The sequence below is a fragment of the Podarcis muralis genome, chromosome 11 (genome assembly GCF_964188315.1).
Source record: "Podarcis muralis chromosome 11, rPodMur119.hap1.1, whole genome shotgun sequence".
Classification (NCBI taxonomy): domain Eukaryota; kingdom Metazoa; phylum Chordata; class Lepidosauria; order Squamata; family Lacertidae; genus Podarcis; species Podarcis muralis.
The window spans coordinates 20,687,740-20,715,154 of record NC_135665.1 but is presented as its reverse complement, the minus strand read 5'-3'; the positions used below and the strand labels follow the sequence as shown (position 1 = coordinate 20,715,154).

At 42.4% G+C, this 27,415-nt stretch overlaps 1 long non-coding RNA gene across 1 annotated transcript; it reads left to right on the top strand.

The window, feature by feature from the left end:
• The first annotated feature begins 10,005 nt into the window (after positions 1 to 10,005).
• Positions 10,006 to 27,072, top strand: LOC114606922 (uncharacterized). The gene is made up of 3 exons (XR_003708999.2): positions 10,006 to 10,123; positions 12,651 to 12,719; positions 26,771 to 27,072. It is a non-coding gene; the product is annotated as an uncharacterized LOC114606922 (long non-coding RNA).
• The last annotated feature ends 343 nt before the right edge of the window (positions 27,073 to 27,415 follow it).

Genomic DNA, 27,415 nt, shown 5'->3' with positions numbered 1-27,415 from the left:
CAGGTGGGCAGTGCCTTTGCAGGTCAAGTTGGACCTCCTGATAGGCCAATATTTTTCCATGAGTCAGAGGTTCCTCACTCCTGCTGTAAACCAAGAATGGGCAACCTGGGATAGCAACTCCCATCATCTCCAGCCAGGATGGACAGTGGTCAGGAACACCCAACAACATCTGGAAGGCCACAGCTTCCTCATGCCCACCATAAAAAACACAGTTGGGGTATGAATACACAGTTGGGATATGAATATTTCTGGTTTGATTTCATATTCTAATTCGGACATTTAAAATAAACGTAAAACAAATCCACTAGCATGGATATTTAGATGAGGCACAAAACAGCTGGGCCTTGGAAATCCTGGCTACATTTTTTCCAATTTATGAAGATAACATTGTTTTTAACTGACTCGAAGCCACTAGAGAATGTCATTATGCTTCATTCTTATACACGGATTTCCTTCTGGCACTGCTAACCATGTTAAGCCACGGTATTCAAATTTTAACTTTTTCTAATTGATTGAACACCATTTTATAACAGATGAAAGGAGATGTTCTCCAGTGAGGATGCAGTGAGATGAGTCAATGGTATCTGGCCTATAGAGGATTTGACTAATCCCTTTCTTATCTGTGGTTATACAGAGTCTGCATATATTTTAATGCTCTGATGAATAAGTATCTACCTGGCTAATACTGACAGAAAAATAATTATATTTGGGGCTGGTTTTATTTCTGTTTCTGTCAAGACATCCTTGTAAATGAAAATATTGATGGACAGGATTTGCTTATGAACTGTGCAATCCTAGCTCGATCTACTCAGAAGCAAGTTCTTTTGAGTTCCATGGAATTTAACTCCCAGGTAAGAGTGTCTAGGATTGTGTCCTGGTTTTCTTAAATTTCATCCATCCACTATGGAACTTCAGATAGAAGTCATGGGGATTATTCCAGTCTTATCCTGCTAACACCACTCTATGGTAGGTCAGGGGAAGAGACAGTAACTGGCTCAGGGCTACCCAGTGAGTTTCCTTTAGCCAAATAAAACTATCTATTGATTATACTGTGCAATCAGAAATAGTTTGTTTAGAAATATGTTAATGATATTAAAACATTCTCATTCATTTCTATGTAGAATCAGTGACGGACAGGGGCGCCAACTATAGGGGGCTCTGTGTGCCCAAGCACCCACAAAAATTGTTGTGGGTGCTCAGCACCTGCACCACAGGGCTCCCGATGCAACCTCAGGTTTTGAGGGTGGGGGCATGAACATGATGTCATAACGTCACGTTGCGACATGACATCATTATGTCACACACACTAGGCACTCATAACCTGGGGCCCAAGTCAGCTCCCCTGGTGAGAGATGAGCTCTATGCAGGCTTGAATTAGATTAGCTCACGATGAGGCGAGCTATTTCTCATCTGAAATAAGAAATGGGAAAATGGCTTATTTTTCAGATACAGTGGTGCCTTGGTTCTCAAACTTAATCCGTTCTGGAAGTCCGTTCCAAAACCAAAGCGTTCCAAAACCAAGGCACGCTTTCCCATGGAAAGTAATGCAAAATGGATTAATCCATTCCAGACTTTTAAAAACAACCTCTAAAACAGAAATTTAACATGAATTTTACAATGTAACAAGACCATTGATCCATAAAATGAAAGCAATAAACAATGTACTGCAGTCACCCAATCAATCCATCAGTAGTTGGACTGGGTTCCACATAGTCTCAAAAACAAAACAAAAAGAGCAGCAAAAACGAAAATGCAAAATAAATAGCAGAAACAGACAGACCTCAGCATAACACTCAAAATGGAAGCGTAGCGCTCAAAACGGAAGTGTAACACTCAAAACAGAGCATGTTTGGCTTCCAAAAAAAGTTCGCAAACCGGAACACTTACTTCTGGGTTTGCAGTGTTTGAGTTCCAAGTTGTTTGAGTACCAAGGCATTTGAGAACCAAGGTACCACTGTAATTCAATTGAATTCCCAAGCCGTCCAACCCCCAGCTCTGCCAGCCTCCAAAATCATAGAATCATAGAATCATAGAGTTGGAAGAGACCACAAGGGCCATCGAGTCCAACCCCCTGCCAAGCAGGAAACACCATCAGAGCACTCCTGACATATGGTTGTCAAGCCTCTGCTTAAAGACCTCCAAAGAAGGAGACTCCACCACACTCCTTGGCAGCAAATTCCACTGTCGAACAGCTCTTACTGTCAGGAAGTTCTTCCTAATGTTTAGGTGGAATCTTCTTTCTTGTAGTTTGGATCCATTGCTCCGTGTCCGCTTCTCTGGAGCAGCAGAAAACAGCCTTTCTCCCTCCTCTATGTGACATCCTTTTATATATTTGAACATGGCTATCATATCACCCCTTAACCTCCTCTTCTCCAGGCTAAACATGCCCAGCTCCCTTAGCCATTCCTCATAAGGCATCATTTCCAGGCCTTTGACCATTTTTGTTGCCCTCCTCTGGACACGTTCCAGTTTGTCAGTGTCCTTCTTGAACTGTGGTGCCCAGAACTGGACACAGTACTCCAGGTGAGGTCTGACCAGCAGAATACAGTGGCACTATTACTTCCCTTGATCTAGATGCTATACTCCTATTGATGAGGCCCAGAATTGCATTGGCTTTTTTAGCTGCCGCTAAAAAAATGGCAGGTATCCAACAATGATCTCCTAAATCTCTTTTCCATAGTCCTTCCCACTTACCCGGGCATAGGCAAACTCAGCCCTCCAGATGTTTTGAGACTACAACTCCCATCATCCCTGACCACTGGTCCTGTTAGCTAGGGATGATGGGAGTTGTAGTCCCAAAACATCTGGAGGGCCGAGTTTGCCTGTGCCTGCACTTACCTGTTTTCTGCTACTCCTCTCAAAGAAGAAGCAAGCAGTGGGAGCTCAGTGTCTTCTCTTCACTCCTGTCATACCTGGCAGGCAGCAGCACCAAGAGTGAGAGTGAGATTGGAGGCTGTGTTATTGTTTAGTCGTGTCTGACTCTTCGTGACCCCATGGACCAGAGCACGCCAGGCACTCCTGTCTTCCACTGCCTGCCACAGTTTAGTCAAACTCATGTTCGTAGCTTCAAGAACACTGTCCAACCATCTCATCCTCTGTCGTCCCCTTCTCCTTGTGCCCTCCATCTTTCCCAACATCCGGGTCTTTTCTGGGGAGTCTTCTCTTTTCATGAGGTGGCCAAACTATTGGAGCCTCAGCTTCAAGATCTGTCCTTCCAGTGAGCACTCAGGGCTGATTTCCTTAAGAATGGATAGGTTTGATCTTCTTGCAGTCCATGGGACTCTCAAGAGTCTTCTCCAGCACTATAATTCATAATTGGAGGCTGTATAGGATGTCAAAAGAAAGCTGTGGGGTTTTCCAAGATTCAAAGCTGAAGAGAAACTAGATGCCATAATGCCCACAAGTGCATTTGAGTTGAGCATTGCACTAACCTAGCACCCCTATTTCCAAGCCTGGGAATAAGTGTCTCAGCAACATATCTACTTAGGAATTGAGTATAAAGGAAACTCAAAGGCTGCAGGTCCATAGATATTTTGTCAGAGGGGAAAAGAACTTGAAACTGCTTCTGGGTGGCTTTGTGAGTATATATGCTCTTCCTTTTATCGGCTCCCAATAAAACTGGGGAATTATTCTGACACATATTTGGAGACCACAGAATTTGTGATTCCAACCTTGCTTTGCTTAAGTCCTTGAGTGAATGCTATCCCATCGAAACCTTACGGATGCTGATTTATGAATACGGCATTGCCAAACAGGTAATAGACCAGCAAACTGTCAGAGTACTAGAACTTATAAATCACCCAGCAGTGTTCTGTATATTCAGTTCCTTGTATAAAATATGATTTATCCTGCTGAGATTGTGCCTACTATCACATGAGCCAATTTCCCCATAAGTATATTTCATATATGGGACTATTTTTGTATATTACACTGCTAGGAAATCATCTGCCTTTTTTCATGATGCCATGGTATCAATATGCTATCATTCTTTTCATTACACACTGTTTTCTATTTACTAGGAGAGATTATTGCTATTGCCATTTGAAAGTTCCTCTTTGCTTCTTTGCAGGTTCTGTAGCAAACAATGTTTCAGTGCAAAACACCTTTGCTCAGCCCAGATGACATTTAAAGTTCAGAATGTCTGCTTTTGAGTTAGACAGAGCTTTTTTTAGGTGGTGGTGTCTGGGATAATTAAACATTTAATTAAACATTTTTTAAATAAAATGAAAATTTGATATCACAGAATAGTATTGTGCTGGGTTTTGCCCCACATTGCAGAATTTCTCAGTTTGATACTGGAAAGGGTGGAAGCTGTTTCTGTCTGTCTGACTTTTGGTTTTGTCCAAGATGCTGTGAAAAGGGCGGAGACTCAGAGTGAACAACTCATCGCTAAGAGCAGCGGGCGTTAATTGTAAATAAATGTACCATAAAACTGCCAGAGACTCCTTAATTCTTATCGGAGCTTGCTTGCCTGCCTGAGTTCATTACAATGGGAAAGACTGAAATCCCAGAAAGCTGCTGTCACTCAACTTACACAAGAGCTCAGCCATACAGTCTCAAATACATTTTTTTGGGGAGGGGGGTTCTAAGATTTTTGTTCATTCTCTCTCTCCCTCTTCCCCCCATCTCTCACACACCAAGTCACCAAGAAAACATTTCTCCAAGCATTCTCCACCATTATCCCACACATGCACACACAAAATGCCCAGAATAGTACTAGGTCTGGAACATTGTGGAGGATGCAAGATGGCGGCAAGGTGGCCAACAGAATTCCTCTTACCTATATAAGTATTAGGAAAAACATGGCACAGGCAGAGTTTCTGCTAAGCAAAACTTGTCCCCAAGAAACCAAGGAGGATTTCTCCACTCCATAGAGAAATTTCATGAAATGGTCCCTTCAGTTTCCCTGCACACAAATTGCATGTATAATTTCTAGGGACTGTTTGCGCAAAGCTCTTCTCGTCATTTGAGGGGCCAAAAATGTGAGTTGACAAGACAAGATACCCCAGCAGCCACAGTAATCCATCTTCCCCACTTTTCAACTCTTTCTAATATTTCAGGAAGCCTGCCAAATTGCTCATAGTTTTAAAGTTTATGAAGAAAAGATATCCGTTATGCATTACATCCTTCCCCCCACCGTCTTTCAGTGGGTGGAATTAAATAGTTCTTTACGCTACAGCATGGGTAGGCAAACTAAGGCCCGGGGGCCGGATCCAGCCCAGTCCCCTTCTAAATCCGGCCCGCAGACGGTCCAGGAATCAGCATGTTTTTACATGAGTAGAATGTGTCCTTTTATTTAAAATGCATCTCTGGGTGATTTGTGGGGCATAGGAATTCGTTCATCCCCCCCCCAAAAAAAATATAGTCTGGCCCCCCACAAGGTCTGAGGGACAGTGGACTGGCCCATGGCTGAAAAAGTTTGCTGACCCCTGCGCTACAGGATAGCTTGCTGAAAACATGCTGCAAAAAAACAACAACAACACAGCCTTCTTTCTCCCCACTGCCCCGCACCTCCATCCTGCATTGAATGCTACCCAAGAAATGGGAAGGGGAAGGAAACATTATACTCAGAGTGTCTGGAATGGAAACTAAACAGGACTCTGCAGGAGCGAGTAAATAACAGTGCATCTTTGATTTGAGCTGTTCGCCAGTAAAGCGGGCAGTTTAACTTAAACTCTCCCCGTTGCTTATGAGATGGAATGAATGGCTCCAGATAGGGCACACACGGCACTAAAGGTTTCCTGCAGTGAAGCCTGAATGCAGCAGGTAATTGCCATGTTAGAGAGAGAGAGATAAAATGTGATAATATGTAAGGAAACATTTCTTCAATAGAAAGGTGGCAAAGCAATAAACTGGAGAGCTATCCGAATTCTACTAGCCATGAATCTATTTGCTGAGCGTTCAGCTGGCACAGGGAGTAACGGAATACGTTATACCAAAAAGAAAAAGGGGAGGGGGGTGAGTGTGAAAATCTTGGCAGCTGTATCTTTACAAGCAGTCTTTGAAAGAAGAGAGGGAGCAAAAGCAATAGGAAACCGCAGAAGCTGCCTCAGTCTAGACTGTGTACCTTAAGAGGAACTGGGTGCCTCTATGAAGTGTTAAGTGACACCTACATGTCACTTTGGGCATTTTCATATGAGAAGATGATGTAGCCTTTGCCCCTCTCTCATGCTAACACACTGGATGGCTTTGAAAGAGGATTAGATACATTGATGGAGGATAAGGCTTTGTTCCCAGTAGTGATGTATGGAAGTGAGAGCTGGACCATAAAGAAGGCTGATCGCCAAAGAATTGATGCTTTTGAATTATGGTGCTGGAGGAGACTCTTGAGAGTCCCATGGACTGCAAGAAGATCAAACCTCTCCATTCTGAAGGAAATCAGCCCTGAGTGCTCACTGGAAGGACAGATCCTGAAGCTGAGACTCCAATACTTTGGCCACCTCATGAGAAGAGAAGACTCCCTGGAAAAGACCCTGATGTTGGGAAAGATGGAGGGCACAAGGAGAAGGGGACAACAGAGGACGAGATGGTTGGATAGTGTTCTCGAAGCTACCAGCATGAGTTTGACTAAACTGTGGGAGGCAGGGGAAGACAGAAGTGCCTGGCGTGCTCTGGTCCATGGGGTCACGAAGAGTCGGACACAACTAAACAACTAAACAACAACAAGGCTTTGTTCTACCTCTACAGTGGAAGGCAGCCCATTTCTGAAGACCAGTTGCTGGAAAACTGGAGGAGGGGAGAGACCTCTGGCAAGCTTCTCATAGGCATCTGGTTGGCTACTGGGGGGGAAGTATGCTGGACTATATGAACCACGGGCCAGCAGGCTTCATTACATTCTTGGGCACTGTCTGCTGTCGGAAGGCTGGAGACTTAACTCGTTTGTGCAATGTAAGGTTCACTTATGCAAAATCTTCCATCTCTGAATGGTCCGTGTGAGTGGCTGGAGGTGACTGTAGATTGGATGTTGGTTAACAGATTGATTAGCCCCCAAATGGAAAACGAGCAAGGTCCCAACCAAAGAAGAATGGCAACTCAAACTGATGGAATATGTGCAGCTTCCGAATCTAACGTATAGAATAAGAGAAAAAGAAGAACATTCATTTAAAGAAGATTGGAAAATGTTTACTGAGTATATGGGGGGGGGAATAGTGTACACTTGAAAACTTTGGCAGCATTAAGATAAATTCAACAGTGTAAATAAGTTTTAGTGGAAGCAATAATGGAATACTGAATGGTTTAGTTTATATAAAATATGCAGGGATTTATGCTATGTAAAATGAACCATGGAAAGAGAAGAAGTTATTGATATTTTAAGGTTGTATAAATGAATATTCTAAATTTTAAAACAGAAAATTTAATAAGAATTTTAGATATATATATAAAAAAAAACAGATTGTGGTGGAATCCAAACAGGACAGAAGTACTGTTTCTGAGGGACAGGTGCAAGTAGATGTGAAGACTCCCTGGTTAATAATAATAATAATAATAATAATAATAATAATAATAATAATAATAATAAATTTATCATTTTTACCCCACCCATCTGGTTGGGTTTCCCAAGCCACTCTGGGCAGCTTCCACCAAATATTAAAAATACGATAAAACATCAAACATTAAAAACTTCCCTAAACAGGGCTGCCTTCAGATGAATGGGGTTACTTTGCCCTTAAAGGACCAGGTGCGCAGCCTTGGAGTCATTCTGGACTCTCAGCTGTCCATGGTGGTGCAGGTCAATTCTGTGTCCAAGGCAGCTGTCTACCATCTTCATCTGGTACACCAGCTGAGACCCTACTTTCCCGTGCAGTAACTCACCAAAGCGGTACATGCTCTAGTTAACTCCCATTTGCAACACATTCTATGTGGGGCTAGCTTTGAAGGTAACTCAGAAACTGCAATTCATCCAGTTAATGTGGCTCCCAGACTGGAGACTGAGAGAAGCTGCTGGGACCACGTAACATTGGTCCTAAAACATTGACATTGTCTCTCAGTATGTTTCCGAGCACAATTCAAAGTGTTGGTGTTGACATTTAAAGCCCTACATGGCTTTGGCTCTGTATACCTGAAGGAGCATCTCCACCCCCATTGTTCAGCTCGGACACTGAGATCCAGTTCCAAGTGCCTTCTGATGGTTCCCTCATTGTGAGAAGTGAGGCTACAGGGAACCAGGCAGAGGGCCTTCTCAGTAGTGGCGCCCGCCCTATGGAATGCCCTCCCATCAGATGTCAAGGAAAGAAACAACTACACAACTTTCTGAAGACATCTGAAGACAGCCCTGTTTTGACCAGAGATGGAAAGAAGACAAAGTTCCAACCAGAGAGGAATGGCTGATGAAGATGATGGACTATGACGAAACTGATTGGGAAAATCAGAAACCAGGAACAGAAGAATTTTACGAAGGAATGGGGGAAAATTATACTGTACTTAAGAGAACACTGTAAACAAATAAATTTTTGGCAGGATTTGAGTAATGCTTGTAATGTACAAAAAAACTATGAAAAAATGGGTTACTATTCTTTTAATAAATTAGAGAAAATAAGATAAGCAGATTTTTTTAAAAAGAAGATTGATAATGGTAACCATGGAAGGGCAAAGTCAAGGGATTCAGAGAATCCTAAATGAGGAGGTGAATGATGTGTTTGAATTTAAATTTGTTATGTAAAACTTAATAAATATATATATATACATTTTTTTAAAATAAGAAGACAGCCCTGTTTTAGGAAGTTTTTGTTGTTTGATGTTTTGCTGTGTTATTTATAGTCTGTTGGAAGCCGCCCAGAGTGGCTGGGGCATCTCATTCAAACAGGTGGGGTACAAAATAATAATAATAATAATAATAATAATAATAATAATAATAATAATACACAGGGTCTCACTGTGTCTTAATTAAATTCTAGCACCCATTGAATCCAGGACTTTAAGAGTGCCTAGCATCCACAATTCATAACAATATATACAGACTAAGCATAAAAAGGAATGCTCACAGCATTAATACATCAAAACAGATCCTGCAGCTCCATTAGAGAGACCATTGAAGCCATAGCTTCTGATGCTCAACAGAGAGAAAGTCAGGCCTTTGTCTCTTTCCATCTCTAATCTCAAGACTGCCAGTCTATTTTGTTGTCTTTGACACATTCAGACCTTGATGGCATGCCTTTTCCTGCTCACCTCCCAGAAGGATCTCCAACTAGTAAGATTCAGTAGCAACTCACAACCCTAGCTTAGATTACAAAGCAGACACTTAATGGACCTTGACAGGCTATTTACATAAAAAAAGAAAGTGCTTTTGGCCATTTTAGCCGTCCCTGTTTGGGCAGAGGGCTATACAGCTATCAAACTACAAAGCTGCAAAGGCACCAGAGAGGATATCCATTGCAACCTCAAATACAATTAAAAAATCCTTAATTAATATCCATTTCGTAGTTGTTATTGGGGGCGGGGAGGGGAAGCAAACAGAAGAGGAACATTTTGATTCAATTAATTAATTTAACCAAAAGCATATACAGTGGTATCTTGGTTCTCAGACTTAATCCTTTCCGGAAGTCCGTTCCAAAACCACAGCGTTCCAAAACCAAGGTGCGCTTTCCCATAGAAAGTAATGCAAAATGGGTTTAAAACAACCCCTAAAATAGCAACTTAACATGATTTTTACTATCTAACGAGACCATTGATCCATAAAATGAAAGCAATAATCAATGTACTGTACTATAAAATAAATAAGACAGTATTGTAGATGGTAAAAATCAAAATTACTTTTTTTTTCTTACCTGCACTGATGATAGTCATTGTCTGGATGGGGGGCTTTTATCCATTTCTGTAGTCACACAATCTATCAGTCAGTAGCTGAACTCGGTTCCACGCAGTCACAAAAGCAATTTAACCCCAAAAGCCTCAAAAACAAAAATGCAAAATAAATAGCAAAAACAAAAGCACCAAATTTAATCTGTTCCGGAAGTCTGTTTGACGTCCAAAATGTTCGAAAACCATGACTTCTGATTTGTGCAGGTGCCTTGGAAACAACAGCTGACAGCCGCATCGGACATTCAGCTTCCGAAAAACGTTCGAAAACCGTTAAACTTACTTTTGGGTTTTTGGCGTTGGAGAACCAAGGCATTTGAGAACCAAGGTACGACTTGATTGTGATAAAACCTCAAAGATGTTACAATAAATATTAACAGAATCATTAAAAACAGTTACCAGTAAAAAGATTAAACACATCAACAAATGGATTTCTTAATTATTTAACAAAATAACATACAAATGAGCATTATGGCCAGTCCTGGTTCCCACTCTGCCTGATACTAGAAAGAAATAGGATAGGAAGAAATCTCCTTCTCTACATTATCTCACAGGTTCCCTCTGCGCTACTGTGAAAATCACTGTAGGCTGAGTCTCACCAGCCATCCATGGGAAAGAAATTAATAAAGCAAAGAGTATTGAATAGGATGGAGACATGTAAGAACACTGCAGTGGCCCGACTTCTGCCCTGGGCAGTTGTTGGATGAGGCACATCTACCCCTTCAGTTTTCCCACACCCTAACTTTAGGACTGTACAGTGGTACCTCAGAAGTCAAATGGAATCCATCCAGAAGTCCATTCGACTTTCAAAACACTTGGAAACCAAGGTGTGATTTCCTACAGGCTGCAGGAGCTTCCTGCACTCAATTGGAAGTGCAGAAGCCACGTCGGACGTCCGGGTTCCAAAGAACGTTCGCAAACCGGAACACTCACTTCCGGGTTTGCTGTGTTCAGGAGCCAAAACGTTCGACTCACAAGGCGTTCATCAACCAAGGTACGACTGTATTATTTTGTGGCATTTGCAACAAATTATTTTAGTCCGCTCTGATAATGCAGTTGAAGGTCAGAAGGCACATCTAAATAATAAAAAATAAACATAAATTATGCATCTCATGATGGCATATTTATTTATGAGCAGACCTTCTGAGCATGATAGCAGTAGAATAACCCTCCTCCGCATTTTATTTCCCCTTCCCTTCCCAAAACCAAATGTATATTCAGCACTGCGTTCAGCTGCACAAAGAGGGCCAATCCTTCATTTCCAACTATGTCTAGATAGTGTGGGAGGATAGCTGTCTGTCAAACGCTGTAGATGTCCTTAGAAATCCTAAAGATATACAAGCTCTTAAGCTTTATAGGATTTATTTTTTTAAGGCTTCTGCAATGCAGCAAATCAAGCTATATGGTTGATACTGTGATTTCATTTTAAATCTGCTAGGAACGTTGACAAATTGAACTTAAACTTTATTTTGTTGACGGATCAATATGCACTTCATAGTCATGGAGGAAAATGCTTCTTGCTTTAACATTAATAAAGCCTAATGTGTTTGATATGCGACATCAAGAAACATTTAGAAAACAACAACTCCACCAATCATACCATATACCATTTTCTGAATTGCAAAAGTAATAAACAAAGTGGAGAATGATACATAAACAAGAGCCATTGTTCTGTTATCTTCAAGCGGATCTACACTTGCAGCAGAATTTCTATACAGTTTAGGTCCCTATAATTCCCCAAAGGAAAGCTTCTGGGTTTTTTACAAAAGTTATTTTGAACATCCTTTTTCATTTATTATATATCATTTTCTAGTAATAACAGGAATGCTATTCCACAAAACAGCCCCGCCAAAATCCCTACGCCAGTGGCGGATCTCAGGGTCTCAAATTTTATTGGCTCCCTGTGCAACTCCAAAATTTGCCCCCCCCCCCAGCCTCTCACCTTCCATTCAACATAATAGTTACAGAGCCCCCCATGTTGCCCCAAGGCTCTGTACCCAGTGCAACTGCTCACACTTCCCTAAATCTGCCTGTGCCTGCATCAGGGTCTGTGGAGCAGAGTTGTGATATCTTTGGAACTTACAGAAGTAGCTCTGCAACAGACCACAGTGATCTACCATGGAACAAGAAGAGCAAGAACAAGAAGAGCCAGTGTGGTGTAGTGGTTAAGAGCGGTAGTCTCGTAATCTGGGGAACCGGGTTCGCGTCTCCGCTCCTCCACATGCAGCTGCTGGGTGACCTTGGGCCAGTCACACTTCTTTGAAGTCTCTCAGCCCCACTCACCTCACAGAGTGTTTGTTGTGGGGGAGGAAGGGAAAGGAGAATGTTAGCCGCTTTGAGACTCCTTAAAGGGAGTGAAAGGCGGGGTATCAAATCCAAACTCCTCCTCCTCCTCCTCCTCCTCCTCCTCTTCTTCCTTCAAGGACCCTGGTCCCAAGCTATATAGGACCTTACATGTTACCAACACCTTAATCTTGGCCTGCTAGTAGATGGGCAGCCATTGCAAATCCCCAAGGAAGGTGTTGGTGCTAGTTTGCCCTCCACAAGCCGCAGGCTGCCATTAGATGGAGACCTTGCAATCTCCAAGTTCCAAGCTTCAAGTTACAAAAAAGGAGATTCCAGCTTAAACATCAGGAAAAACTTTCTGATAGTAAGAGCTGTCCGACAGTGGAAGGGACTCCCTCAGGAGGTGGTAGACTCTCCTTCCTTGGAGGTTTTTAAGCAGAGCTTGGATGGCCACCTGTCATGGATGCTTGAGCGGAGATTCCTGCATCGCAGGGGGTGGTGGACTAGATAGCCCTTGGGGTCCCTTCCAACTCTACAATTTTATGATTCTATTATTCCTTCTTCACCAGACCGTGAAGATCGAAACTATAAGTGGAAAATGACTGGAGGAGAAGGGGGCAGAAGCTGGAGAAAGAACTGTGAGTGTATTAATGTAACTTTGTATTATGTTAACTGTATTTCTGTAATACTGGTTGTTCTCTAGGTTGTTGTTTCTTTAGTTTACTGTACACTACTTAGAGGTAGAGAGGTGATAGATGATAGATAGATGATAGATAGATAGATAGATAGATAGATAGATGATAGATAGATAGATAGATAGATAGATAGATAGATAGATAGATAGATGATAGATAGATAGATAGATAGATAGATGATAGATAGATAGATAGATAGATAGATAGATAGATAGATAGATGATAGATAGATGATAGATAGATATAGATAGAGGATAGATAGATAGATGATAGATAGATAGATAGATAGATAGATAGATAGATAGATGATAGATAGATGATAGATAGATATAGATAGAGGATAGATAGATAGATGATAGATAGATAGATGATTGATAGATAGATAGATAGATAGATAGATAGATAGATAGATAGATAGATGATAGATAGATATAGATAGAGGATAGATAGATAGATAGATAGATAGATAGATGATAGATAGATGATAGATAGATAGAGACAGAGAGAGAGAGAGAGGTGTGTGTGTGTGAGAGAGAGAGATGGAGAGAGAGAAAGAGAGAGCACGTGGTATAGAAATGGTGTAAAAAATACTAGTAGTATTATTACTATAATTCACAATGCTATACAAATTCCAGATGAATAGTCATGTTAGTCTGCTGCAGGAAGACAAAGGCTAGCCCTTTATTATGAAATAGCTTGGCTTTATATAAATTCTACAGAAAGTGCAGCTGAAACAAAAAAAAGCAAACTCCAAAGTGACAACTTACTTGCACAAGTAGGACATCTGTGCAGGGAAAAGGTGAAGCTGGTGAAATAAATGTGGACCATCTGGCTTAAGTATCTTGACAGGGGGAAAATGAGTAACATATTTCGGAGAGGTAAAGGTCTGGTTTAATTGTTTCTTAGGTTAGAAACAAACCCTTTATGGGCCACTACTTAGTAAATGAATTCTAATTAAAAGCCATTCTGCAGAGAAGCTGGCAGTGATGAAGAGAGGGGGTTGTGCTCATGTTGCCATGAACATTGTGCACAAACAACACACACATACTTGCACTTTCTCTTCTGTTGCAAATAACAAACGGTCTTCTGAATTACATAATCATTAGATGAAACCATGCATCAAGTTTCTCTTGTCAGGGGACCCTTCAAAAGTTTAACCTAATAGAAACCCTTTTTTAAATAAAAAGAAAACCAAAGGGAACGATAAAAGACAGAATTGTCACGGCGCTTGTCAACAGCTTGAGACTTGGCTGCGACAAACAGCAGGGAAATTAGTCGATAAACATTTGCAGAATTAGAAATCACTTCCCTTTCCCATCTGCACACATTTTCTTTGAACATTTGTCCACACAGTTTTCAGTGAAATCAGCAGCTCCGGCTGCCAGATTTATACGGGAACTATTTGTTAGCGGGTATCTCTTTGGCGATCTCCTCGGGAATAAGAGAGTCTGGGGGAAAGCACAAAGAATATTGCTTTGAAAGAGATTCATGGTTGGGGAAGGAAGGGGCAAATGTGCGGGCTGAGAGCTCCTCTAGAGTAATCACACTTGGTTTTTATGGAAGCATTATACAGTGGTACCTTGGAAGTCAAACAGAATCCGTTCCAGAAGTCCGTTCGACTTCCAAAACATTTGGAAACCAAGGCACGGCTTCTGATTGGCTGCAGAAAGCTCCTGCAGCCAACCAAAAGCCATGGAAGTCATGTCAGATGTTCGGGTTCCAAAGAACGTTCACAAACCAGAACACTCTGTTATGTACTAAGCTTGGACCCTAGAACAATAGGCAGATAGGATCCTGGAATGCAACAACTGATTGGCTTGCAGGAGAAGACCAATCAGGCTCCAGGAGGGAAGCAGAATTAGCCAATCAGATGGGACTCATTGTGTAAATAATGTATATAAAAGCCTGAGGTTTGGGGAGGCAATTCAATCACTGTTTTAACAAGCTGCAATAAAGAGCATGAAATCACTGCTGGACTCCGAGTATATTTCAACTCACTTCCGGGTTTGCGGCATTCGGGAGTCAATATGTTCGACTCGCAAGGCATTCGGGATCCAATTCAGGATGCTGCTACTGAATGAAGTTCAATGGGTGAGGATCACCTGGCAACTACTTTTATATGTCTTTTTTTGTGTGCCTGGAAAATATCTTCTCAATTTCCTAAACCTTTCAAATCATGCTGTAGCTTTTAGCACTGTTTCAGCTCTATTGATCTTTATTTGTTCATCTCCAATTTGTTTGACCTGGTTTTTATTATTATTTTGTACAGTGTTTTTAATGTTGCATTTTATTTTATTGCCTTGTTTTGTTTGTTAGATTTTTATCCTGTGAGACACCCAGAGAACTTCTTGCTGTAGGGAAGCCTATAACGAATACAAATAAATCCTGTTAGATGTCTGTATCATAGATGCTAAAAAGGTTTATTTAATTACCTTTTAAAAATCTGACTCATCACTCAGAAGGGACCATCCAGAGTAGCTTACAGCTCACTCAGAATGACAGCCCCTGCCTTTAGGCTTACAATTCATAGAGACACGACACAAAAGGAAAATTGATTGGGAGAGAGGAGGAAAGAGTGAGGCAGAGCTCCCCAGGTTTTCATACCAAGTGTACAACCCATGGGCCACACACTGTCTTGTCATGCAGGGGGAGGGGGTTAGCAAGGCCAAAATTGGATTCCACACACCCCCAGCCCTCTAGCTACCTTCCCAAGCAAGGCACCAAGCTTTGGGAAGAAGGTGTGAGGCTCTGGCAGGGTCCTAGAGCCCTTCCAGCTTCTTCCCAAAGTTGGAAAAGCACTAGCTAGGCTTTGGGAGGAAGCAGGAGGACTCTAGGACCTTGTCAGAGCCTTCACACCTCCTTCCCAAAGCTCTACACTCCACTTACCCAGCTCTGGGAAAGCAGCATGAGGGATGGGTGGATGTCAGATGTAGCTGAGGGCCACCAAAAAGGCCTTGAGGGCCACACATTGGACCAGTCTGATGTGAGGTATTTGGTATGACTACGCTCCACAGCAGAGCTTTCCAAACTGTGTGTTGCAACACATTAGTGTGTCGGCTGCAGTGTGTAGGTTTGTCACACGAACACATCCTGTACTTCTCACAGGGTTGGAAAGGGGTTAGTTTAACCTCCGGTTTGCTAGTAAAACTAGATTAATGTTTCACGAAATGATGCATGTCTAAAAAGTGTGTTAACAACATGAAACGTCTGGAAAGCTCTGTGCAGCATGTGCTCATATTATTAGCGTAAGGAATTATAAAGGGACTCTTGAACAATGGATGTGAAGCGATGTGCTAGTTGTCATAAAATACTTTCTTAGAGTCACCATTGATGAGACACATCTTTAAAGCCCTAAACGGCCTCAGCCCACTATAACTGAAGGAGCGTCTCCACCTCCATCGTTCAGCCCAGACACTGAGGTCCAGCTCCAAGGGCCTTCTGGCAGTTCCCTTCCTGTGAGAAGTGAGGTTACAGAGAACCAGGCAGAGGGCCTTCTAGGTAGTGCCGCCCACCCTGTGGAATGCCCTCACATCAGATGTCAAGGAAATAAATGACTATCTGACTTTTAGAAGACATCTGAAGGCAACCCTGTTTAGGGAAGTTTTTAATGTCTGATGTTTTATCGTGTTTTTAATATTCTGTTGGGAGCTGCTCAGAGTGACTGGGGTGGGGCCTGGCCAAATGGATGGGGTATAAATAAAGAAATGCATTGTTGTTGTTGTTGTTGTTGTTGTTGTTTTAGAACCAGGGTTTCCAATCCAGACTGGAACTCTAGCAGAGAAAATTGGGCTTGACCGCTTGCTCCTGCTGTAGTCCTGATATTGATCGAGTGTCAAGGACTGGCTGGATGAGGAGGGGAGGTGGAATCTCCCTGACCAAGACCACCCCCACCCCCAGGAAAGCATGGAGGAAGAGGATTTGGATCCTGGATCCTGGTGGTGGGGAACCGGCCACACCTCAGATGAGGGAACGAGCTGGAAAGTACTGGAGGCTGGGAGCTTGAGGGACAGCAAAGAGGCAGAATCAGGAATCAGACTTCTCCCACAGAGCCACTCTGACAGCTCGCAGCCCCCTGCACTCCCAGAATGAGGCATTTTTTTGCATGTTACTGAGCCGAGAGCCAGGCAGACACAGAGAGGGTCCTTCAGAGTACACCACAGCAGAAGAACACAGAGGAAGGGTCCTGACACCCAGGGCTAGGGAGTGAAGGGGGAGCTACAAACCAGTCCAGACAACTGCTTCATTAACACAGGAACAACCATTAGAAGTCACTGTGTGTTCTATGTCCTGTTTCCTTAATAAAGAAACTAACGGTAGGTCAGCCAAGTCTCTCTCTCTCTCTCTCTCTCTCTGACCTGTGGACAACCTGCTCTCCCTGTTGGCTCCCTGACATAGGGACGCACTTGCTTCCGGCGGTGCAAGTGAAAGTATATTTCTAATGCAAAAAGCAAGTGCAGACGAAAGGATTAAAGCCCCTCCCTCCCCATTCTGGGTTCCCAATTACGATGAGCCCCACTTCCTCGCCAACACCTATATTGACTATTTAAAAATCTTTCGCACTTCTGCTAATTGCACAATGACATTTCTTCTACTTTGACCTTTCTTTAAGAGGTGAAACCTTCTGAGATAGGAGATGGTAAATCATGCTAGAATGTCAAGCTCTTTGTGATTATGATCCATCACTGTAGAAGTTCCGAGTTCAGGGTGGGAAATGACTAATTTCTGGAGTGCTTATCTAACATCAGATCCTAACGCTGAAGCTTGTTGATACTTAATCATGCACCAGCCGTGAATGTGGGCTGCAAACACAACCGCTAAGCCTCTATCTGCCTCGTTTCTGTGTTTTAAAGAGGCTTCCAGCTGGCTTTCCTTCAAGAGCTTAAAGGGTAAAAGGCGAGCACGTCACACAATTTTTCCAAAGGAGCCCAGAAGAGCTGGTTTGCCAAAGACACAGTCCCTGATTGCCAATCGCGCTTCGAAGTTCTAATCAGATTGGACTTTCGCGTTGTGAATAGCTCTGTGAAGATTCCCACAGGGCACGGTGCTTAGCATCTTTTCATCTTCGAATACACATTTCCCCCACTCCCAGAGCTCATCTAAATGCCATCTTTGTATCATACTTCTGCCAAGAGCAATCAGATTTATTGCTCCTTAACGTCATTTAAATAATTTATTTAGCTGGGTTTCATCTTTCCTCAGACACCGACAAGGGACCTGGAACTGAATCAGCCCAAAATAAAGCTTCTCAGGTGCAGTAGCTACTTGGAACAGGAAAACATCAAAACCAAAAACAGTGATTTAATTAAGAAACCCTTTGGTAAACTCATTAGTTCTCAATAGGCAGGGCCAGGCAGTATCTGGTAATTGATGAGCCAGTATCTGGGAAGAGCTACAGCTCAGAGGTAAGACCACCAACAAAGGGAAGTACCATCACCTGGGGGTCCTAGGTTTATGTTCCTTAGGGACAGGACCATTGCTCAGTGGTAGAACATCTGCTTTGCATGAAGAAGGTTTCAAGTTCAATTCCTGGCTTCTCAGAGTAGGACTGGGAGAGACTCTCCATCTGAAAACTTGTAGAGCTGCTTCTGGTCAGTGTAGACAGTACTGAGCAAGATGAACCAAAGGTCTCTGTACTGAGCAAGATGAACCAAAGGTCTCTGTACTGAGCAAGATGAACCAAAGGTCTCACTCAGCATAAGGCAGCTTTCTATGTTCATGGAGCATGTTCTTTTCAGGCAGAAATTCTCAGGATTGGTTCCTAGTGTGTGTCCAGTCAAAAGGATGTCAGATTGTACAGATTGTACAGTCCAGGTATACACTTGTAACAAAACAGCAGGCCTGGATGATAGCAGACCTTGGGAAGTTAATGTTGAGCAGAATAGACAATACTGAGCTAGATGTATGTTTGTGAGGTCATGCCATTATTACTATGACCACAGTGCTATCAGGCCACATTGGCAATCAGTAGTGAATGGTGCAATGGGATAGCAGCACTCACCTCAACTTTCAACAGCTGTCTTTGCTGCTTACTGCAGCAAGGCAATAGGAAGGTCAGTTGCAAACACACCAGCAGCAGCATTGATCTGGCTTAGCTGGTGAATTTGCACCGTGTTGACCTCCCCATTGCCTTGCCCCTCACCCTCTCCAACCTGGTGGGCACCAGTGACATCAGGTGAGTGCCACCGTCTCCCTGTCAGCTGCTACTGCAAGATACTGGATGTAAGAAAGAAGAATGAAGAAGTATCCTGTTCTGTGGAGTGGCATAACCAAAATCCAAATGTCCACATTTTTATACATCCTTGAGTCTTATCAACTGAAACTCATTCAACACACAACATGACTGCTCTGTACCCCTGCTGAGATCCATCTGCTGTAACAGTGGAGTCAAGGTCCCAGCAGACGCGGGTGATATTATCCACAAAGTGCTTTGCAAACAAGTCACAGCCAGCTATCAGTTCTGTCAACCTCCTTCAGGCCAGACTGTAAAAGGCCCCACCTGGAAAAGCTCTGCGGGATGGCGCAATGAGAATGCAATAGAAGCCACAAAGTATGCCTTCTTTGCTGCCCTCACTGCCGCTAGGTAGGTTCAATAATGAACCATTGTTCAGTTGCATTTGACTGGAGTTTTCATCTACTCACATTCAAGCTGTTTGTTTCCTTGCCCAGGGAGCCAAAAAGGCACCACAAAGTGGGAAAGGGTGCTCATGTCAGTAGCCCAAGTTATTCAGAATTCCCAGAAGTTGATCAGGGCTTCAACAGGCCAGTCTATCAGCCAGAAAATCCCCAGAGCCATTTGAAACCCATTGGATCCATCAGCCTCCGAGGGCAGGCCATCCTCACCTCTATAGAGGGGGAAAGGTGCTGAAAGCTGGCTTCATTAGCTACGAACCCCAGAATCTGGGATCCTCTCGAAAATGGTGCCAAAGTTTATTCACACCTGGGTTTGAGTGGGTATTGCTCCATTTGTGGGGCACTGCAAAATACGGGGGTTTTGCTGCAAAACTTTTGCAAAACTTTGACACCCATTTCATGGGGATCCCAGATTTTGTGGTTCATAGTTAATTAAGCTCTGAAAGCCTCAATCTCAGCAGGAAGTGATCTGACCATGACAAGGGACTGATGTCAATATCCTCCATTTTCAGAACCACCTCTTCCTGCCTAGTTGATAAAGCAAAGTCCAGAGTGTGGCCTGCCTCATGCACTGGGCCGGTGACATGTTGGGACGGTCCCATGGTTGTCATGGCAGCCATGAAGTCCTGAGCCAGTGTGGTGTAGTGGTTAGGAGCGGTAGACTCGTAATCTGGTGAACCGGGTTCGCGTCTCCGCTCCTCCACATGCAGCTGCTGGGTGACCTTGGGCTAGTCACACTTCTTTGAAGTCTCTCAGCCCCACTCAACTCACAGAGTGTTTGTTGTGGGGGAGGAAGGGAAAGGAGAATGTTAGCCGCTTTGAGACTCCTTCGGGTAGTGGTAAAGCGGGATATCAAATCCAAACTCTTCTTCTACCCCAGAGCCAGTTGCCTCAGCATGAATATTGAAGTGCCCCCAAACCAGCAGTCTGGGAGGCCTCAACACTGCCTCTGAGACCAGCTCTGTCAGCTCAAGCAGGAAGAATACTAGGCAGCGAGGCGGACAGCAAACCAGCAGAATCCCTAATCTGTCCCAATTGCCCAGTGCCAGGAATGTGAGGCTGTAGACATTGTGAATGTTATGTTCTTTCTTTGGGGAAAATAAATTAGTCATTTCAGCATGGCCACAAGCCTTCTCTAGCAGGGGCACCTGGAACAGCCAGTATGGGATGAGATGCAGGGAAAATTAAAAGAGTCCAGGGCAGGAAGCCAGAAGAGAAATTTTTCCATAACTAGCAGCTCCCACAAGGCTTAACCACAGTAGCTACCAAAGGATGCTGCATTATAAACTGCTCCTTCTAATTCAAACTCTTTCCACAGCCCCTTATTTAGCATAGTTTTAAGTGATATGAGCTTCCTTTCCCTTGCTGTCCCATAACCTCAATAAAACATGAATTATCTCATTTCACTTCCTACAGCATCTGCTTCCCAATTGCACAGTTATGTAAACGTTGGCTGTAGTGTGTATTCTCTTTACATGAAGACTCTGGGTTGCTTTCCAGGTTTGCCTTTTATAAATGGCAAAAGGATTTACATTTCTTACCATTTAATAATCTGCAATGGCCCCAGGCAGCAGTAACTGGACTTGTTGTGGCTTGCTATTCTAAAAAAAATAATCTGTTATTTTCCTTCAAGATAATCCTAATGTACACCATTGTCATTTGCTGTTAAAGGCATCCATATTTAAACTGCTGTTCTTCTAGATGACATTTGAGTCTCAAAATGCAAAGCGCCTTTTGTTACTTGGTAAGAATTCTTGCACGGCATTAGAATAAATAGAATATCTCAAAGAGGAATTAAATGAGCATCATTTGTGGTCCTTGGCACATCAGCAGAAGATGCTTGTAATATATGTTTGATTACACTTCACAGTGAAAATATCTGCTTGTTTTGATTTGAAATGTTTGGCACTGTGCCTTATTCTTAGAATATGCTTCATAGCCCAATGCTATGAACAATGGACTTGAAGCAATGATCTACAGAAGCTGGCATAAGGGTCTTAGCATGGTGCTTAGTGTTGCATAGTGATTAACCATCCTCTCAACTCAGATCAGTCTAGAGTCCTACTATGTGAGTCCTTTCTCCCTATACCCTGTCTCAAATTCTGCTCAAAATACTGTGTGTTGCTTAATACACAGAATCTTAACACTTGCACATACATATTTAACAGGAACAGCTGATACTTTTATGAGTCATGGGACAATGAATCCTTTGAGATACAGTGGTACCTCGGGTTACATACGCTTCAGGTTACAGACTCCACCAACCCAGAAATAGTACCTCGGGTTAAGAACTTTGCTTCAGGATGAGAACAGAAATCTTGCTCCGGCGGCGCAGCAGCATCAGGAGGCCCCATTAGCTAAAGTGGTGCTTCAGGTTAAGAACAGTTTCAGGTTAAGAACGGACCTCCGGAACGAATTAAGTACTTAACTCGGGGTACCACTGTATAGATATGTTTTTCCTTCCGGGGTGGAGTGGGGGGGGGGATCAAAATGGACCTTTGACTCCAGCTGGAGGTGAATGTCTATCATGATGCCTTCTGACCTAAAGAACCTATGTCTGAAGTGTACTATGACATTTGAAGAATCTCTGATGTGCACAAAGGATGTCGTACAAGAGAGATGGAGAACCAGTGGACTTCTAGATGCTGTTGAACTCCAACTCTCATCATCCCTGAACATTGACCATGCTGTCTGAGTCTGAAATTCAGCAACACCCAAAGGGCCACAGTGTGAGGCAGCAGAGAAACCAACCCACATGGCAGGTTGCCCGGAATGGACAAGACAAGAGAAAAATCTTACCATCCATTTTTATTTAATATTCACAGAGAGAGGCTTGGGAATGTGGCCTCTCGGAATAATGGTGTTGCTCAGAGTGAGTCTCCACCCCTCCTTTTCTCCCATTATACGTCATCACTATGGGTGCTAAGATCCCAGGTTCAGTTTCCAGTTAAAGGACCCCTAGTAGCAAGGGTGGGAGAAACCCTTCATCAGGCCTTGGAGAGCATATGCCAGTCAGAGCAGACAATACTGGCCTACATGAAATCAACTATCTGATTATGCTCAGCACCTTTACGTAAGTACAGAATATGATGTGAGAGTGTGTTGTGATAAGTCAGGCTGCTATCTAACCCCACCTCTCATGAGAGTAAGCCCATTGAATTCAATAGGAATTACTTCTGAGTAATCATAGTTTAGGGTTGCTGTGTTAATAACTTCAGTCCAGTGAGCTGTGCTCCAGGTCCACACAGTAGCTGATTCTCTGCGGCTGGCAAGCTTTAAACAGCAAAATGTCAACATGAAATACAATTCACTTTTCTCCTTGTTGACCCATTTGGGCATTAGAATGAAAGCTAGTTGTTTATAACCCAAGTCAACTGATGGGCTACAATTATTGCATTAACAAAAAACTTCCTCCCTAGCAAGATTAATGTTGAGCCTGCTGATTAGCTTGTATTAGGAAATTAAAATATATTTAAAACAGAAGAGGAGGACATACTGATAACGCCCTGGGAGAATTTAGTAGCTTTAAAAAATCAATAGGACAGAACATTTCCTTTGTTTGCAATGGGATTTCAGTTAAGAGGACAGTCAAATCAAGTTCTGCACAGTATCTTTGACTGGGGAAGTTATCTGTGGAACACTGATTAGTTTCGAGTACCTATTTCTGTCCTCACTTAACTTTTTCAGTCAATGTTGAATATCAGTCCACATCCCGACAACTTTCTAATTGCATGTTAAAAAATACCGCTGCCTAACTTGACCACTTAACTTGCGGCAATGCTGTTTCGTAATACATGGATTTAAGGAAAACGCATTGTATGTAATTTCAGAAAAGGCAAAAAATGAAATATAAGCCTTCTTCTGGCGATATGATTCAACATCACCCATTTCAGAGGGCCCAAGGAGAAGGGGATGACAGAGGACGAGATGGTTGGACAGTGTTCTCAAAGCTACCAGCATGAGTTTGACCAAACTGCGGGAGGCAGTGGAAGACAGGAGTGCCTGGCGTGCTCTGGTCCAAGGGGTCATGAAGAGTTGGACACGACTAAACAACAACAAACACTCAAGGCTCTAAAACACACGGATTGTTCCATTGGTTCTGAAAGTTCCCCAATTCTGACAGTCACCATCCATAAGAATACAAGAGGAGCTTGCTGGAACCAGCCAATGACCCATCTTAGTGCAGCATCCTATTCTCACAGTGGCCAACCATATGCCTGTGGGAAGCCTGCCCCAGCACTCTGCTTGCCCCTACTGCCCCCTCACAAGATCACTTCATCTGCTGAAGAGGGCTCTGCTTGAACTCTTACCAAGGATGGTTCCCAAATCCCTCACATCTCTGTTTCTCACCTGATTTGGGGCATCCAAATTACCTGGCCTTGTTTCCAATATGGATGCAAGGCGAGCGTTGTGAGTTGCCAAGGTCTGCAGTCACCATTTCCATTGTTTTGTTTTTATTGATTTCAGAATCCTGTTCAGAGCGTTGTGTGCACATGCCTTGCTCCTGCTCTCATTCCTCAGTCTATCATCGTCTTCCCACTCCTCTGCATTCCTGATACGCATGCAGTTTGCTACAGATTTCAGTTCCCTGTGTTCATTATTGTCTTCCCTTCCCCAAGCTCTCCATCACTGATATGAATGCGTACATTGATAAAGCACTTCAAAAACTGATGTGATCATAATTACAGCTGGATCAAGATTCTTGTGTGTTTTACCAATGGACAGAAGTGTGTGTGTTGGCATTTCAGAAGCAATGGGAATAAATTGAGGCAAGGCATGAAAATGGGGAGGAGATAGAAATAAATAAGCTTCCCCACTTTAGTAATCTCCAAGTCATTCTGACCTGAGTCCAACCTGCCTTGCAATTTTGCACTGACTCATAACTGTTTCGTTGTGTGTGCTGTGTATCACCAACCTATGCAGTCTTATAGTTACCATTGTTGACATTTCAAAAGCAAGGAGGGATGGGGGGGGACCCATTTCACTTCAGTGTATCTGCCTGTACCTTTCTGAAATTAGAAAAGAAAATATGAAAAGTGGGGGAAGGGGTTGGAAATTAACTCCCCCACTTGGGTGATCGGCACCCAAATTTGGCATTAGCTCAAAATAGCTTAGTACTAGTCCTCTCATCTGCCACTTTCACTGTTTCTCACCTATTCCTGCATTTTCACAAACTTATCAAGCTTTTAGGGTAGAGGAGGGAAAACAGCAGCCACCTCTAAAGCTAAAGGCTTTCCTTTAAGCTCTCCCTGCTGACATGAACTCCAAGTGTTGTTTTTTATTCCTTCTGACTTATTGACCAAAAGGATTTTTTTAAAAAATGAATATAGACTTAAGCTGACAGCTGTTGCTTCACCTTTCAGTGAAGATTCCTGAATGTGCTAAGAGCTTGCATTGCTTACTCCAGTAAGTGTTCAAAGTATTTATATTAGCACTATAGTAGTAATAGCAATAGCAGAATCTACTGATTGCAGACACCTCTCCCATATGGCCAACACTACTGAAAGGGAAGGTTTTCACAGCCTTTTTAAAAATTGGGTTTTATAAACAGGAATATTGTTATAGAAATAAGTATACCAAGTTTTCTCGTGTCATTTGCATATCACAAAAATAGCATAATAAATGTGGAAAAATATCTATAACATATGTTTCATTATTAGGGGTCAATATATAAGTTCTTGGTTCATGAATTGGTTTAAACAATTAGGAAGAAGAAGAACAAAGGGGGGAAGAGGGGGGAGTGGGGTGGGGGTCAGGTGTTTATGCTTCTACTTAGTGTGTGTGAGGGGTTGTGTCAGTGTTACTTGTATGGGTTCTCTTACTGCTCACTTGTATTTCCTTGTGGTGAGAGAGGTTGGGGGTTAGAGTGTGGTTGGTTGTCTGTAGTGAGAATTGTTTTTGTGTGTGAGCAGGGTGTGAGTGTATATTTTTGAATTAGGTTAGCCAGATTGATTCATATGCTATCGGCAGATACTTCTTGTTGTCTTGTTGTCTTGTGTATGTAATATTTTTTTATATAATAATATTTATTAGTTTTCCAACAAATTGAACACAACACTACAAAAAACCAAAAAAGAAAAAACATACAATAATGCAATACAATACAAAAAAAACTGCAAAACACTAACATACAACTAATCAAAACAAAACAAAAACCATTTAAAACACAATCCAATTTCAATATTTTATCTTTCTTTCACTAATTTCCATGACCTCCTCACACCTCCCTTTTTGTATTCCACTTCTATTAATTGTTTCAGCAATTCCTTTCCATCTTCCTCTATTTTCTATCCTATAATTGTCTTAACACGTTCTAACCTTATTTTTCCCTTTAATGCTCTAATAATCTATTTATACTTAATTCCTTATAACATTTCTACTAAAGCCATATAACTTCATTCCAACATTTTTCTAACATTCATTAATTTTACAGTATTTCTGTAAATAGTCTTTAAACTTTTCCCAGTCTTCTTCCACAGACTCTTCTCCCTGGTCTCGGATTCTGCCATGTCTTGTGTATGTGATAAAGGGGAACCAAACCAGGGTGAAGGTGTCTTCTTCTATTTTCCCCCGTGTCAGTTTCAGTTTATTGGTTAGTTTTTCTAATAAGGCTGTTTCCCATACTATTTGATACCATTGGTCATCTGAAGACTTTGAAAGGCTGGCGAGACTGTCAGGAGTCTTGCCAGCCTTTTTAAGTCTTCAGGTGACTCTTCTCCTTTGTGGAGACAGCATTTTGCAAACACAGTCAGTATGGCCCATTGGGAGCTCTCCAGGGTCCTGATTCATGAGACAGAGAATCGCTATGGCCTCTCAGAAGCTCACCAAGATCTCACATAACAAGATAATAATTAATTATGAGTTAAAGAGGTTTGGGGGAGAATTAAAGCTGGTTCTATATGAGGATATGACTTATATCAGTTAAAGATGGGGAGCTGGTGAGAGAAGATAATCAAAGGAAGTGCTCAGATACAGGATGGATTCCTTTGAAGAAAAGCCATGGTAGAATTGACTAGGGAGGTAGAGAACGGTGTCTTCCTTCCCTGCCATTTCATAGCTCAAACTGCTTCCAAAAGATATTAGGTTTTGACTTCAGACTCATCATCTGGTCATTGATTTCCACAGATGTTTGCTACTTCTGTGAAAATATGGAGGGAGCGAGACAAGAAGGGAAGGGATTGAAACCAATTATGCTTCTGAGGAGCTGAGAGAACAATGGCAAAAAATGTTATTGGGGGCATAGACAGAAGCAGGGGATACTTTCCCCACTGAGAAGAGTGAAATTGTGTATTTAAATTATTTGGAAAACTAGACATTGGTCAATCCCTAAATGTATGCCTTTCCTCATCTTGTTTCCTCTCAAGATATTTGGGTGCCTCGAGACAGAAGCCATCTTCTATTCCATGAAGAGAAGCTGACCAAACTGCCTGTGAAAACCTATGACACTGTTGATGGGACAGTGTCTTCTCTTTGCATCTGAGGAGAAGCTTACAGTTCAGGGCAGGTCACATGGCATACATAGCTATGTCCTCAAGCTTATCACTGCTGCCATTCACACACACACACACACACACACACACACACACACAATACCAAATGTGTTATGTGAGACTGCCTCACTTTGCTGAAGAGCATGGCTGGCCCTGTTCCCTCTTTTCTGGCATTGAAATAAATATTTGGAGAAAATTTCAAGGAAATCCTCCCACTTTAATTTTGCTTGCAAAAAAAGTTATATTTATATTAACAGTCTATTTTAATCTTCCATTCTCAATTATGAGTGCCGTTACATTTTTATGTTTTCTTGGAGAGGTTCAGGAATATTGAGTTCAGCACAATATTTGGTAGGCCTTTTCTTATTCTGCTCTTGACAGCTTGCATTCACATATTAAATTTAACTGTCTTAGTCAATGTCACCTGGCTAAGTGATAGTGTCCTGAAGAGTTCATTGTTTCAAGAAGAAGCCCTCAGAAAACCTCTAGAGCTGACCAAAAGGTCACATAGATCCCACC